This window comes from Varroa jacobsoni, unplaced genomic scaffold (assembly GCF_002532875.2).
Source record: "Varroa jacobsoni isolate VJ856 unplaced genomic scaffold, vjacob_1.0 scaffold_641, whole genome shotgun sequence".
Taxonomy (NCBI): Eukaryota; Metazoa; Arthropoda; class Arachnida; order Mesostigmata; family Varroidae; genus Varroa; species Varroa jacobsoni.
In genome coordinates, this window is record NW_019213543.1 from 211,510 (window position 1) to 225,778 (window position 14,269).

The following is a 14,269-nucleotide window of genomic DNA, read 5'->3' on the forward strand; positions in this document are numbered from 1 at the left end:
CAACAAGATTAATTTGTTTTCCTTTAGTAATCGATAATAGCATGGTAGCAATATCATATTATTATGATTATGACACACTGATTTATCAGTGGTCGTATCTTAATGAAGCTCTGCCCGAACGAATTTATCGCCAGCTGCATTACAGTTTACATTGTATGTGAACTGTTTCATTACAGTGCTCATTGCAGAGAGCTGTCTGCTAAAGAGCAGACAGCTCTCTGCACTCAGCTACGCCCCCTCACACTTAATATCAATGTATGCATTTATGTAGATGACTATGACCCAGGCTATATGGCTAGCCGACTCACGAAAATTGTCTTTCATTTTTCGCACTTCCCAACTAGAATTATGTCTGGTAAGCACCCATCACTCAGTCACCGAAGCCTACCACGCTGTGCAAAAGACGTTGCCGTCCATTATATAGTAGCCCTCGGAACACATGAACATGACTCACCGCTCATCATACGTTAGAGTTTCTATGGCGGCCCCACGCTCTTTTTGGTGGCATGTTAGATCAATATTTCTCTATACGAACATATCGCTTTGCCCATCTACTAACTATGCTCGCATTCTGATGTTATAAACGTTATAGCTTGAGAGCTGCTTTGTTTTGTTCTTGTGGTAGTATATACTGGGCTGAATGGATCGTCGTCTCATTAGTTGTTCCTAGAATTCTGACGTCAAAAAAGGTCCACGCGCTTGTATCAAGCGGCGTTTGCAAGGGCTGCACTGATGTTAACCATTAGGCAAAGCTTTTAGTCGGCCCTAACGATTACTAGCCATCTACAATTGTGTCTCAATTGAAATCGGCTAGGCATAATTATATGATAATTGTAGATTTTACTAGACGGTTTTCGGTTGTATGAAGGCACATAGTTATGTTTTAACTTGTACATTGTTCTTATTGTCCATTATTGTGGCTTGTCGTTTTGTATTCCCTATGAAATTAAAAAAACGTTTTTTGATTTCAATTGCAATTTTGATTTTGTGTTGTCATGGCGCATTCGTTATTAATTTTTTCTCGTTTTAATAATTTTAGCTGCTTGATTTTAAATAAAAATACCTAACCTAAAATTGACATTCTTTTTTACGTCTTAAAAAAGCTCTACGAGATCGACCAAGACAGAGTAAAGTCACGCACACCAGCAAGTTTCTTTATTCGGCAAACTTTACCAATGTGAGCTACAGCCTGACGATTCGTGACGATTTACTATATGTTAATATAATAATCTATTATATATTAAGGATCAAGAAGGTTAGCTGGCTTTGTACCATCATTTTTTTGCATGCACACTTTTCTTCTTCATCGTCAGCTTTTCTCTAGATTTTTTTTGACGTTAATACGTTCATATGATGTCACAGTTCATGTGTATACGTATGTCTGTGCATAGATTGAAGTAGAAAGAGACTCTGACTGTCGTTTCTGGCCGGCACAGCACCGTACTACCATAGGCAAAAGCGTCCGCGTGGCCATCTACTAGCATGCCCCTTACGAATACTCGCAAAAATAACGAGCGATATTTGATACCGTGTTGAAAGGTCTGCGAACAGGGCGATCCCAGTGAGTAGAACGAACATCGGTGTCTCTAGGCTCCTGCCTTGTTATACCATAACCGTAGAGAGAACCATAGCAATCGGCTAATGTCGCGAACCACCGATGTGCCTGCAGCGGTACCAGCTTAGTCTACGCCTTTGGAGCTCGCAAAGGTTCGTTATCTGAAAGCGCTGCGCGATACTTCTCACTTCCGTTGGCCGAAGCTGACGACGCAAAGGAATCAGACATACGTGACGATTCGTGGCTTGGTAAATTCTCAGCGGCTATTGCCTGCTGTTCACTTGAATTGCTGCAATAAGTCGATAGTCCCCAAGAGCATCTAACAAGTTGATTACGAGAAAAGGCTACGGCTGGATGCCTGACAGGGTACCCTGCAAACAAGCAGGAGACCAAGAAAACACGGTTTATGCAAAGAACTAGAACGTGCGTGCATCACGAAGTTCGACGATCGCAGCTGGCGATGTCATCGATGATGAGATCCCCGCTGAATCTATGGATTCAGCAAAACCGGCAGCGTTTTCGGTATAGGCAAGCGTCGTAACTTCGTGTCCACTACATAACGGGTATGTTCAGCTGCGTTTGTCGTGGAACGACTTCTTAACAGCACATATGGTCTAAATAGATGCGTACTCAGAGGGCTACTGGGGAATGATCGATCGGGAGGATTGTGTCTGGAGGGACCAACAAGGTTCAAAGTGATAACTGGTTTGCTGAAAGAGATTTTTCAAAGGTTTTCCGATATATCATTGGCGATATCGGGTCATAGCAGGTGAGCGAATGCAACACCGACAAGTCAACGTACGCAAATGGGCCAACCGACGTTTTTAAATTCGATTGCAGGTATGTTTGAGCAACCAAAGCCTGTATTCTGAAAATTCGATACAAATACATCCTTGTTCAAATGGTTAGATGTGATATGAAATTACGGTACAGTTGCTGTTTATGTCGTTGATTATAATGAATTTAATTGCGAATTTAGAGGTGATAGGGTGATAAAATGTAGCACGTAGTTATGCTAGATTATCGGAAAAATGTATGCGGTTTTTTGTGATTGCTCTTGCTACATTGTTAATTTTTTGGCTATAAACTTTAACTAATCGCTTATATTATACAAGAATTCCTTTTCAGGCGGAGAATGTTACATTATATATTTATGAAAAAAGTTTTTTTCTATTGAGATCCTTTTTCTTTTTGTTATCTATTCTAAAAATTATGTCATCTTCCGCACGATCATAACAGTGGCGTCGTTTCTCCAATTTGGATCAGTCGCGTATATTAGGAGTACTCCTATAAGAGATTCTAAATTAAGGCAAAACGATAAATGCCGTATTTATCGGCTAAGATTAAGCCAGTTTGGCTTTAATTGCAGTAAAAGTCACCCCAGCGTAAAGAGCCGAAAAACAGTTAAGGCCTATTGGGCACTCGGGTAACGTGCAAGAGCACACTTGGATCAAGGACGTCGATCATTGTCGCTGGCGCATCTCTTGTTCTAACTGGAAAACCTCTCTCCTTGGTCTGGAATCATCGCGGTCGCTTCTACAACGACCTTCAATATCGTTATTCAGTGTTGTTTCATACAATTTTCAAGATAGGGAATTTATGTGAGCAATCTGGAGGGAACGAACAAAGACTAAAATCACTATAGACACCGCTTTCGCTATAGGCTTTCGCATTTTTATTGGAGACTCAGATTCAAGCCTTGGCCTAACTATTTCTCTTTCAGACTAATGAGTTAACCCGTTATCACCGTATGGTTGCGGGGATAACTTGCAAATTCTGGCAGTGATTCAGATGGCGGGAGGCCTTTTGTCATTTAAGGCCGAAGTTGTAGATGTTCTGATAGGTCTATCGGTAGATGGAAGCTGTTTTTTGCGCATGTACGAACCAGCCTAACTCATACTAACCTACTTAAGCAGAAGCTTGTGACCACCCCTATTATATACGGTTCAGCTGATCCGTATGAACCAGTCTCTGTATCTGGTAGTGAAGGACATTTGTTAATTAATAATGTCGAGTATGATGGTGGTGAGTATAATAAGCTCACATATATCGCAGTCTTGTATTAACAGTCATCGAGTAAATTTAGCAGGTGAACGAGCAAACCCTTATGCTGGTTGGCCGATCGAAAAAAGTATAGCGTCAAAAGTTTTATCAACGAAGTAGTTGATGTTATGAGCTATGTTTTTTTTCCTACTAAGCAGAAGCCGTAGATTCCCTTGCGGTAGAATTCTCGGCTCTCGATATAACATTGTAAGGAGCCTAGTGTCTGATCGGCTCAGTTTATGACGACCGTTTCTACTTAACAGATCTAATTAAGTGGTAATTGTCTACATGAATGTTTTATCGGTCTAAACATGTAATGGTCTGAAAAAACGGAGCCTGCCTCATAGGTCTTCTGAAGAAGAACTTTCTAGTCTAACGAGAATATGCTTCTTTGCACTCCCAGTATTAAATGGTGACTAACTTTGCCAAGTAGCAAAATCATTTTCCAACTTTCTCCATTGATCACTTCATTAATATTATACCAAACGAAAAAAAAATCGCCTTTTTGTGGGTGCTAGCCTGTTGATCTGAGAATTCTGATGATGATGGTTTTACAATTTAAATATTTGTACTTCATAAACGCTGACAATTTGATACGGAACATACATCTTGACCGACTCGACTAGGGTAGCGCAGTACCAAATCTCGATATTTAACCTATAGGAGATTCACGTTTTTAGCCGTTCTTGTATTTATCCCACGACGCGTAGACGGTTCGAAGCTGCTTTGTGACTTACTTTTAACTGATCTAAATTTTAATAAAGCCACGTCTAAATTTGTGTGTCCTAAAATCTGTCAGAATGTTCAGGCTATGGGTTATACCCCCCGAGAAAAATTTTCTTAACGAAATCCAGTAGACACACTTAAATGACAGTAATTATGGAGACACTACTCAAAGTTTAATTAATATATATAGAATATATTATATTAATATATTCTAATTAATATATATAAAATATATAGTTGTTTTAAGTAACGCCTTTGCGGTTCTATTCGATATTCATTTTGTGGTTATTGACCACAACGATAAATTGCTTAAATGTCTCAGAAGAGACAGGACGATGGTAGCGCAAGAAGCGAGTCGAGCTTTGTAGCGATAGTTTGAGGTGCAACCATCGAACAGCGGGCTAAAAATATATTGATACACAAATATATTCAAATACAGTAAAATTTAATAAAGTAGGCCTTTAAGGAACTAAGGCTGCGATCATTTATTTCAGTTCTGTTTCGATGGAGGCGTTTACGTCGAAAAAAATTGCCAGCTATTATGTCCAAGACATGGATCGGCTATCGACCTTTGCTATGACGCTGTTCGCCCCTGTCACCCTAAGCTGCACCATCTCACTGAGCTCTTTTACTTTGAACATCCAATTATTCAATCGATGAAGTCCAACAAGCAACGGCAACAACGTTAGAACCGTTTCCATCAAGCGATATCCCATCGGCATTGAGGCCAAAGAAAATTGCCTGTACAGAAAGCTCTTTCACGATGTCTCTGCGTTGGAACTTCGTTGTCATCGGCGATAAGAACCCATCCTGCTCGTTGAGGCTCGCATTCGTTGTCTCGCTCTAATTGTCCATGACGTCGAGACTTTGTGTCCTGCCCCCTTTTTATAAAGCTTAACCCGCTTCGATAGCCTCATAATAACCTATTTGATATACCGTTCTTTCCAAGAATACACGAGAACACAAAGCAGGCTGTCGAGAACACATAGCTTACCTCTACAGCTAGCAAGAGCGCTTTTGATCGATTACCACTGCATCATAGATCAAAAAGTTGATGTTAGGATGATGAAGGAACAGTAGCCTAGGAGAGAAAGGAAGACAGATCTCCCATTGAACAGCATAATTGCCTGGCCTTCGCTGATCACATACCCTATTAGGCTGCTATACATGACGTAACCGACGATATCACACAAAAATATTGCAATACCATAAGCCTTCGCACTATTTGCTCCTAAGAGTCAGTGACATACTCTTATTATTAATTTTCTGGCTGCTATTAGTTCCTGGTATAAATTGTATCTAAAGTCGAAACAAATTTCGCGTCGAATAACTACGAAAGCTGTTTTTCCACATGATACTAATCTTAAATATGTCGATGCTCGTTAGCGTCGACCCTTCATTCAAACTTTTTCCCGCTATGCATACAAGCGGTGTGATAGCTTCATCCGCAACGCAATGGGTTCTTCTTCTCTCAGTTCCGTGCTGTGCCAATCATATCATTCAATTAAAGCTCATTACTTCAAGCACTTGATGTACCATTGTTGATACGCAACATCGACCAACCTAAAGGCCAATGATAGGCCAATTTGTACCTTTTCCGGAAAGGCAAAACTCACGCAACAAATGACGTTCTACGAAAGTATCGATAATTTTTTTAATAGAGAGGATGCTGCCTACGTGGTCGCTCGGCCCATGTCGAATAGTGTAGATAAGAACGAGCTTAAATCATGGCTGATGTGAATCTCTGCTTCTAGTTTCGCCTATTCTGTGTTAGCTCGATTAAGTACTGGTCAAAAACTCGTGGATCTGCTAGTTTTTGTTAGTAAAGTACTGATAGAGTTAAGGACTCTAGTGACTCTAATTGAACTAAGTGATGCTGAGGCGAAGCGGGCCATGCTGTCAGGAACGACTGGGAAGCGGTGGAACTTGTTAGGTATTGTCTTCCCCTATTGTATTCTTACACATTACACGCAACCAAGTCCTGCTTATGAATGCACGAAAAATCTAAGTTTCTAAAGGAACCGAATAGGTAACCAATGAACAATAGTCCTGAACGTTGGATATGCTTCTGTCTAATATTTCTCCACTATTCGAGTTTGTTCCATGTGGTGCCAATCGGTTATTCACGTTCAACATAAAATGTCCACACAATGTTGAACCTGCTAATAGCACGGAACAGAACACTTCCTTCGGATATCAAGCTCCATCCAAGATCCCGAAAACTGATCTAGACTGCCAGATCATCATAAAACGAATTAACGTTAACACATCAATACTCGACTAGTTTAGATAACGACCACCAACGACTCTGCAACCGAAAATTGAGCAGATAGAGGTTTTCTCTCACTCAGCTATCTTATCCTACTAGAACATCTGTAGTAACGCATATTTTCCCTTAAACGTCCCCAACTCGATAGCCCAGTCCTAATTAAAATATCGTTAAACCTAATCAGTTACTGTCATTGGGCCGGAGACCATTACCCAAAGCAATTTTTGTGGTAGCCAAGTTTAAGGCGGCAAGGTCCTGTTGACCCCACGTAATCGGTCTCGTTAGAGCATAAATTCTGGTGATTGCTTCTATGTGCCGTTGAGGTCAACGATTCCTGACGGCCTACAAACGCACTAGCTTACTTGGGGCTAGCACGGAATTGAAAACTTGAAAGCTTTTTTCCTTCTCTCTTTATCATTTCTTTTACTCACCCATTTGGTTTCACCCTCTTTCTGTGTACATTGAAGATGTACTATTAGAATGCATCTTCAAACGCGCATGCTTTAAACTTTAAAGAAGTTTTTGAATTTCCTATCCCTCTTATTTTTCTGCAGTGTATGTAGACGCTGAAAGGAGTTGCGGTTCCGCGACGAACGTCGCATTTACCATAAGTTGAAGGATGAGGCTATGCGCGACTCGAAAACCATGACTTTGAGCCTGTTGTTTTGAAAACGCGCTGGTTGTGATGGCGACGATGGTGATGACGACGTGGTTGGCACTACAACACGAGAGGCCAGTCCCAAACAGCCCGTTAGGGAAGCTTTGAGCATAAGCAACGCCTGCAAAGGTCGACGTGTGGGAGAGGCCGTTTAGCTGTTAGAAGTGAACAGGCTCGTCGATGCTCGCGATGGTAGAGATGTGGTTTACATAGGGGAAGAGCAGATGAAAGTTTGAAGCGCATGAAGAAACAAGTAACGCCCGGAGCTATATAGTTTAACTTGCAGTTTGTACGAATTTAATTACATTACTAGTAGTCGGCGTTTTGTTAAAAAGAAAACTTTTAATCCAGATCAATACACATTATGTATTAACAAACTGAAAAAAATTAGCATAGCTTTGATGAGATCATAATACAATATTTTCCGATGTCGTAGCAGTATAATAAAATGCGTAGGGCTCACAGTCGATTATTCTTGTTATTGATATAAACCTCTGACAGAATCAGGAACGATGCTACCTATAAGTTATAGAAAGGTTCATAATAATTGAATAAAAATTTGTATAAGAATTTTATCCATTAAAAATGTATGGCTTTAACTCTCGAGAATTAATTTTTCCTTAGTCACGTATGCATTCGATTGACAAAGCCGGTTTTGAGCTGGCGTAGTACGAACTGGTGGAACATAGCCAGCACTGTAAATATAAAAGCTACGCACCAAACAGCCTTGGGACAAGCGTTCGCTTTTACCGCCACGGAATGTATAACACAACAGACCGACACAATGACGATACTAAAACACAAAGCTAGATCACTGTAAGCACAATCTAATCTACATGGGAAAAATCCCACTATATGCTATCCTACATATCGAAATATCACGCACGTGTTAAACAATGCAATTGTTGCCACTCTTCAGGGATCGGCTTGAATGACCACATGCAACTTGTGTATTTCTAGGTGCGTAAAGATTCAGCGTCTTGGGCAATTTAGTCTTAATGAACTCGTTAATCGATATTAACTCGTTGTAAAGTGAAGCGCTTGCCCTCGACGTAACACTGCGTTATGTCGAAGGCAAGCGCCAACTTATCCGGTGCCTGGAGAGGTTTAGAATCGAAACGAGGCGTAGGCGTATTTTGTTTTGTGCTGAAAAAGGCAAGCCATCTGAGCGGTTGTGTACCGGCAGCGCCGGGCGTAAACCTCGACGCATACATAGATAGAATAATACTTCCGCGATTCTGGAGATCTCGTGCGTGACATTACAATTGTCACTTGTTGAACATATTCGATCCATGTTTTAATGGAATATTATCCATTTTTTTCAACCATATATGAATAAACGCTTAATTCCCATCTCTTGGTCAACTGTATTTTTTCTTTATACATATCTTCCCAACTATAGGTTAATTTTAGTAAAAACAGTAAATCCAAATCGGCCGCTCCTTTCTGCTTTGTACAACAGGTAGTACGGAAACACCGGCCATTTATATTTGTGTATTTGACGATTAGTTACTGGTATGCAGATTTCTTGACATTATGCTTCCCTTATAGACAGATGGTTTCTGTAAAGTCTATGGTTTCCAACAACCTGAGTCTAGTTGTGTGATATTTGATGCGTATATCTATAGTATTAATTAAAATGTCTGTTTCTTTTAAAAAAAAAAACAAAAGCGTATCACATTACGAACTGCGGGGAATCTTCATGAAAAATCTCTGAGACAGATAACGCTGAACCTTGAAGAACGGGCTGAAAAAAAGTTACCCCAGTCTGAAAGTTCTGGTCCAGCCCATAGATGAAATAGACATGGATGGACTTATGCCATAAGTGAAGTTTGGGTATTAAGCAAAAAATAATGCTAACATGAAACGCCTAGCGACAAACTTTCTGGAACTAAGATCCAATTTCTCCTAAGTACGGCGCCGTTCGGGCGACTGAGGCCGGGTCCCCAAATAGAATTCAGCTCAAATCGGCGAATCAGACAGTCCAAGTGTATCATGAGACTATGTGCGGAGAACAGGGTATCCAGTGACCATTAAAGGGTAAAAAAAAACTGATGCTTGTGAGCGCCTGTATCGAAAACGTTCTGGCCAAAGTGAGACCTGACTGAAGTTGGTTTGCACAACAATCCGACTCCGGCATAGAAACTTGAGATACCATCAGGCGAAAAGGAAGTCCACGCCGCGCTTGCAAAAAGGAAGAATCAAAACTTTTCGAGCCATCGATTGCCCACTCGATTTCACTATCGTCTTAGCGAGTTCTCATAGGAATAATGTCGCCAGTGGAGAGGCAAACTTCTGAGTTGGGCTATGGTGGAACAGGGGTATGTTGGAAGAATTTTTCCCCCACGGATCATTCGGGTTTTTATCGACTGGTCACAGGATGACCCATTCAGAGCTACGGGTGTCACAGTCGTCACCATGATCATCGCTAGAGAAAAATATACATTGAGATCTTCGAAGCCGAAATGAATCAAGGCGTCTGGGCGGATGCAATTGTTTTAAGTATGTGCCGTGCGCAGCGACTCCAGTGAACCAGCTTTAATATACGGATTTCTCTGCTACCCATCGACACTGCTAGAGATAATGGCATGGTTACTTCTGCAGTTTTTAGATATGGTTCTAGGCTTTATTTAACTTGCAAACAGTTATATTGCTATCAACAAGAATGGCGTGTGAATCTAAAATAATCAGCCGCATTGATCAATTATTTACTTTTTAACTGTAGTTAACACCCCCAGTCGTAGGAAGAGAGTCGCTCTCCGTACTGCGTAATTACTATTGTAATTGTTGCAAGTTTGGCCAACTTCTAAGATATTTTCAATTATTTAAAAAAAGAAATTAAGTTGAAAGCAAATTGCCGTAGTCAAGTGTTTCGGTTTCTTCAAAAACACGAACTATATCATCTTGCCAAAAAGAATACATCCGTAACGCACGCTAAAGGTTTCGTGCTCTACGGATGATGCATATCGTTAAATAGAGATGTATATCTACAAGGAACGATAATGTTTAGATAGCCATTGGCCCGTTTCAGAATATATAAAGATTTCAGAATGTATAAAGATTGGCACTTTTTCTAATCTAAACCACGCAATAATCCTCAACTAAACAACTATAAGCTCATAATATACATGTATATGTCACGATGAAGTGATGGATTTAGATTTTGAAAGCCTTAAAACGCTTCTTACGAGAACGGCTATACAATGAACGGAGTGTCTCCTGTACGGTTGCCTTTACGCATAGTTTATTATAACAATGCGTAGGAGACGCTGTGACCTAATACGTTAACTACCCCATCGAACCAGTTAGTATGAAACTACATCTATATCAATGTTTATTATATGACTTCGTTGTGTGTGAAAGTTTGCGACTAATTTTAGTTATTTATAATAACTAATATAACAAAAGGTTGAAGATTACACTTGAAAAATAGAAAAGTCTTTAGATTTCAGCAGACTGGATTGAAATATGGAATCATGGACTGAAATCAATCGAATATTTGTTCGATTCTAAGTACGCATACCTGCCGAAAAAGCGCAAGACTAACCTCTATGATTACGTGTGCAAGAATGGTTCATTTGAACAGATGACAAGCGTTCATAGGTATGTTTCATCTTCTAATTACCTAAAAGAAGGCGTTAAATAAAATATAATATTATGATGATTATAGGAAGACACCCCATGAGCGCGCTCGTGAGCGCGTACGACCTTATAGGCTGAACGTTTTCTTGATTTAACTGAATAAAAAGCTACAATGACTAACGTCGCGTATTTTTTGTCGATTGCTAATATATTAGTACTTTGTGTGAGCAGTATAGCAGTCTTCTGGCCATAAGCTGGTGTTGTGAAACTTATATTGTGGCGTCTAATGCTCGGCTAAACCATATGTAAATGCCGTACAGACGATACGGGGTTCAGTACTAATTAGTCACAAATGTTCTACATTCACAAGACTAACACCGGTCTTTTTGAAAGCTGTTTTTTGTTAGGCGTATCACATCGTGAGGAGAAAGTAATTGGTGAAATCTGTTCCATTTACTAAGACGATGTGTTTTCCCTGTTTTATGCCCGCGACTTAAGCCATTATGTGCTACTTCAAACGGCAAAAAAACGGCGTGTGTACAATCGTGTAGGCTCGAACCTGAACCGCCATGTGCCCTTAATTTTTCCAAACAGGTAGACTGTCCATTGCGCTATCACACACGATTACTAATACACCGGCGGAATTTAGAAATTTGCCAACTCTGTAATTTATCTTAACAAATTATGGGGATTAAAATCAGTGCGAAGATAACGGCTGCATATAACACACACACAAAGCAATATTATCTGGTTGAGACGGTAGTCGTGAATTTAATGAAAGTGAAATATATCAATATTCATCTTAAGTTGTGATTAATACACTTGGTAAGTAAGAAAGCGCGAAGAAGCGAAACGCGACAGCTCACAAAGTTTGTTTTTCGAGGTAAGCCTCAGCTGTTCTCGCATGTAGACAAGTCCTTGGAGTCACCCTTCGGTGTTGCTTCAAACACCACTATTATAGAAGGGGTCTTATCGTCTTTACCTGTTTTTTTCCAATAGACCTATGAGGCAGCATGAAAACCGCAGTAGAAGCCCTTCGTGTTTTCCTTTTTCGTAAATCAGAGGTGCGCATAAGCCACCCAGTCCGCGCTGACCAAAGCTTGCAGTATCAATTCAGTTCTTTTATCATTAAAGAACTCTCAAGTAGCACTAATTTGTACGAAGCTGAAAAGGCTAGTATATGGTAGTTAAATAAATTATTTACATTCACTTAAATAATTTGGAAAAGAAAGCCTAAAATTTATAGTGCTTTGTCCATTTCTGCTTGCTGTTTTTATTGCACTCTAGTCGAAGTAATCCCTATCAGTTTTTGTTTGCAAGCTATATTGAGAGAGGAAGCTTTGACACGGTTTAGCGATTCTTTGTTGTAAGATTCTATGAAAGGATGCGTCCCATACAGAGATCCCATACCAGAGATTTGTGAAGGTTGAACAAACTTAGGACGATTATAACGCACAGAAAATAAGACAATATAATCACGCATGAGGACATTATCGTCTTACTGCAACTCTCGCATACGTGCACAGTAGCTTTTTCAACTTTGTCGCTTCCATCAAGGTCATGTTTACCTTCAATAGCAATTCTGCGACAACAGCATCGCGCCGGGCTAGCGGTGGCTGTAGGTAAAACCAGCTAAACTCGCGCATCTCATCTTGAACAATCCAAAGTTAAATAGAATACTAGTTATTTGATGTTAGCGTCCGATTAGGCGCACCATTGGTCACTTCTCCCAAGCCGAAACCAAAACGTCAAACATCGAAATAAGAAAGGCGTTTTTCTTCGATAGAACAGAGTGGAGTTGGGGGTAAATACGCCAAAAGGAAATAAAAGTTTACTCACACTTATGAGCCCCTTCATTCGTCGATCTCAATTAACTCGCAACTAACACAAAGATAAAGTTTGATTTAAGCAAAGGTAGACCAGCATCACAGATCTAAAATATTTTCTAGAAATAAAGAACGTTTAATACAAACAAGCGATACCGCGAATAAAATTATGTAATAGATAGATAATCACCGAAATAGATCGATAATAGTATAGTTTGAATATTTGCAAAAAATAAATAACTCAAAAAACAAATCGATAAATTTCATGACAACGTCGTATAGCACACGCTTCTCTTACAATTTTAAACATTCTCGAACAATTTTCACTCACATATATAGCTGATCTTCTCATAAATCTATATAAGGATTATGTCTTTGTCAGAATTGACCTTTGGAAACGTTTTATCGCCAGGTTATCTAAGATTTCGCTTACCTGTTTTTACATTTCTTTCCACAATGATGAGCATCCCTTGGTGCTAGTTAAGATCACCGGATCTTCAGATAATTCATTGTTTAACCACAGTGTTTACACATTAGGCCCATTACGATTTGTAAAGGGCTATTATTTTACATTCGACGGCATCTATAGCTTAAAAAAATCCTCGGAGTTTATAACATGCAGACACCTATTCCACAAACGTATTATCTGCATTATCCTTTTTGCTAATAATCTTTTCAACAAGTCTTTCGTTTTACAAAATGGCTGTGCATTCTGACGTGGATCGGTAGTACGATCATAGTGACCGTAATCACGTAAACGATTATAAACGGTAGGAATCACTCTGTTGAATAAACCCGAATGCCAATTTTCAGCACTGCTCGTCGCCTGGTCTTCGTTAAAGAGTTTATCGGCTTACAATTAATTTCTTCCGGATGATCATACAGCCGGATATCGACATACGCTATGATATGACCCTGATTTTTCATTGCACAGTGGCTTCTATCCGTTAACGACCGTTCTGCGGCCAACAGCGCAGAAAAAAGTTATTTTTCTACACTAATCGATGCAACGTATACACGCGATCAAAAGCAGAGTCTGTACAAAAAGATCCAGAAATAAAACCAAAGTGAGAAACATGCCTTTCGTAAGCCAATTTCACGGTTCGCTTCTTTGCGGTAAATGCCGTTGGGTCGACGGCGCGCTTTCTGAGGTCAAGATCGTGGTCAGTACGTACTGTCTTTGATAATAGCTGGAAACAGGTAGAAAGAAGGCAACTGATGGCAGGGTCAGCGAGATGAACTTCATTTAATCAACGAGTAAAGTTAGCGCTAATAATTCAGAAAAAAACTTGTTACTCGTTCAAATATGCTACTAATCATTGATGGGAAAAAAATTTGCGTCTATAAGAGAATTTATATACATTCCCTTATATAGCGCAATTAAATAGTGTGCAATTCATAGAAAAAATGTACGTGTTCGTTTTCTTTTATAGAATCCTCCATGTATGTTTTTCTTGAGAAATTTTCTGTTGTTGCTGGAAACTAGACACGCAGTAAGGGTGATGGAAAAAAAAATAAACGCTTATATTTTATATGTTTAGGAGTCATATTTATTAAGAATCGAAAAATATTCGTCTGTATCAAAATACTGAGCTTTACGATAATTAAAA

General features: G+C 39.7%; 2 long non-coding RNA genes across 6 annotated transcripts in view; one reads left to right on the plus strand and one right to left on the minus strand.

Moving 5' to 3' along the window:
* LOC111262233 (uncharacterized) overlaps nucleotides 1-13,569 on the minus strand; it is a 165,465-nt gene extending 151,896 nt beyond the window's left edge. For 2 of the 4 annotated variants that reach the window (XR_015311855.1, XR_015311854.1), the window contains exons 1-2: nucleotides 13,093-13,569; nucleotides 7,200-7,372 (exon numbers count right to left, since the gene is read on the minus strand). This is a non-coding gene — a long non-coding RNA (uncharacterized LOC111262233). Of the gene's footprint in view, nucleotides 1-365; nucleotides 1,927-7,199; nucleotides 7,373-13,092 lie in introns of those variants that run through there. The other 2 variants (XR_015311856.1, XR_015311858.1) reach the window with 2 other exon arrangements.
* On the plus strand, nucleotides 239-8,616 carry LOC111262232 (uncharacterized). 2 transcript variants are annotated; one of them, XR_015311859.1, is made up of 2 exons: nucleotides 239-355; nucleotides 4,819-8,616. It is a non-coding gene; the product is annotated as an uncharacterized LOC111262232 (long non-coding RNA). The 2 variants fall into 2 exon arrangements; XR_015311860.1 differs by lacking the exon at nucleotides 239-355 and adding an exon at nucleotides 1,937-2,395.
* Nucleotides 13,570-14,269: the final 700 nt, after the last annotated feature.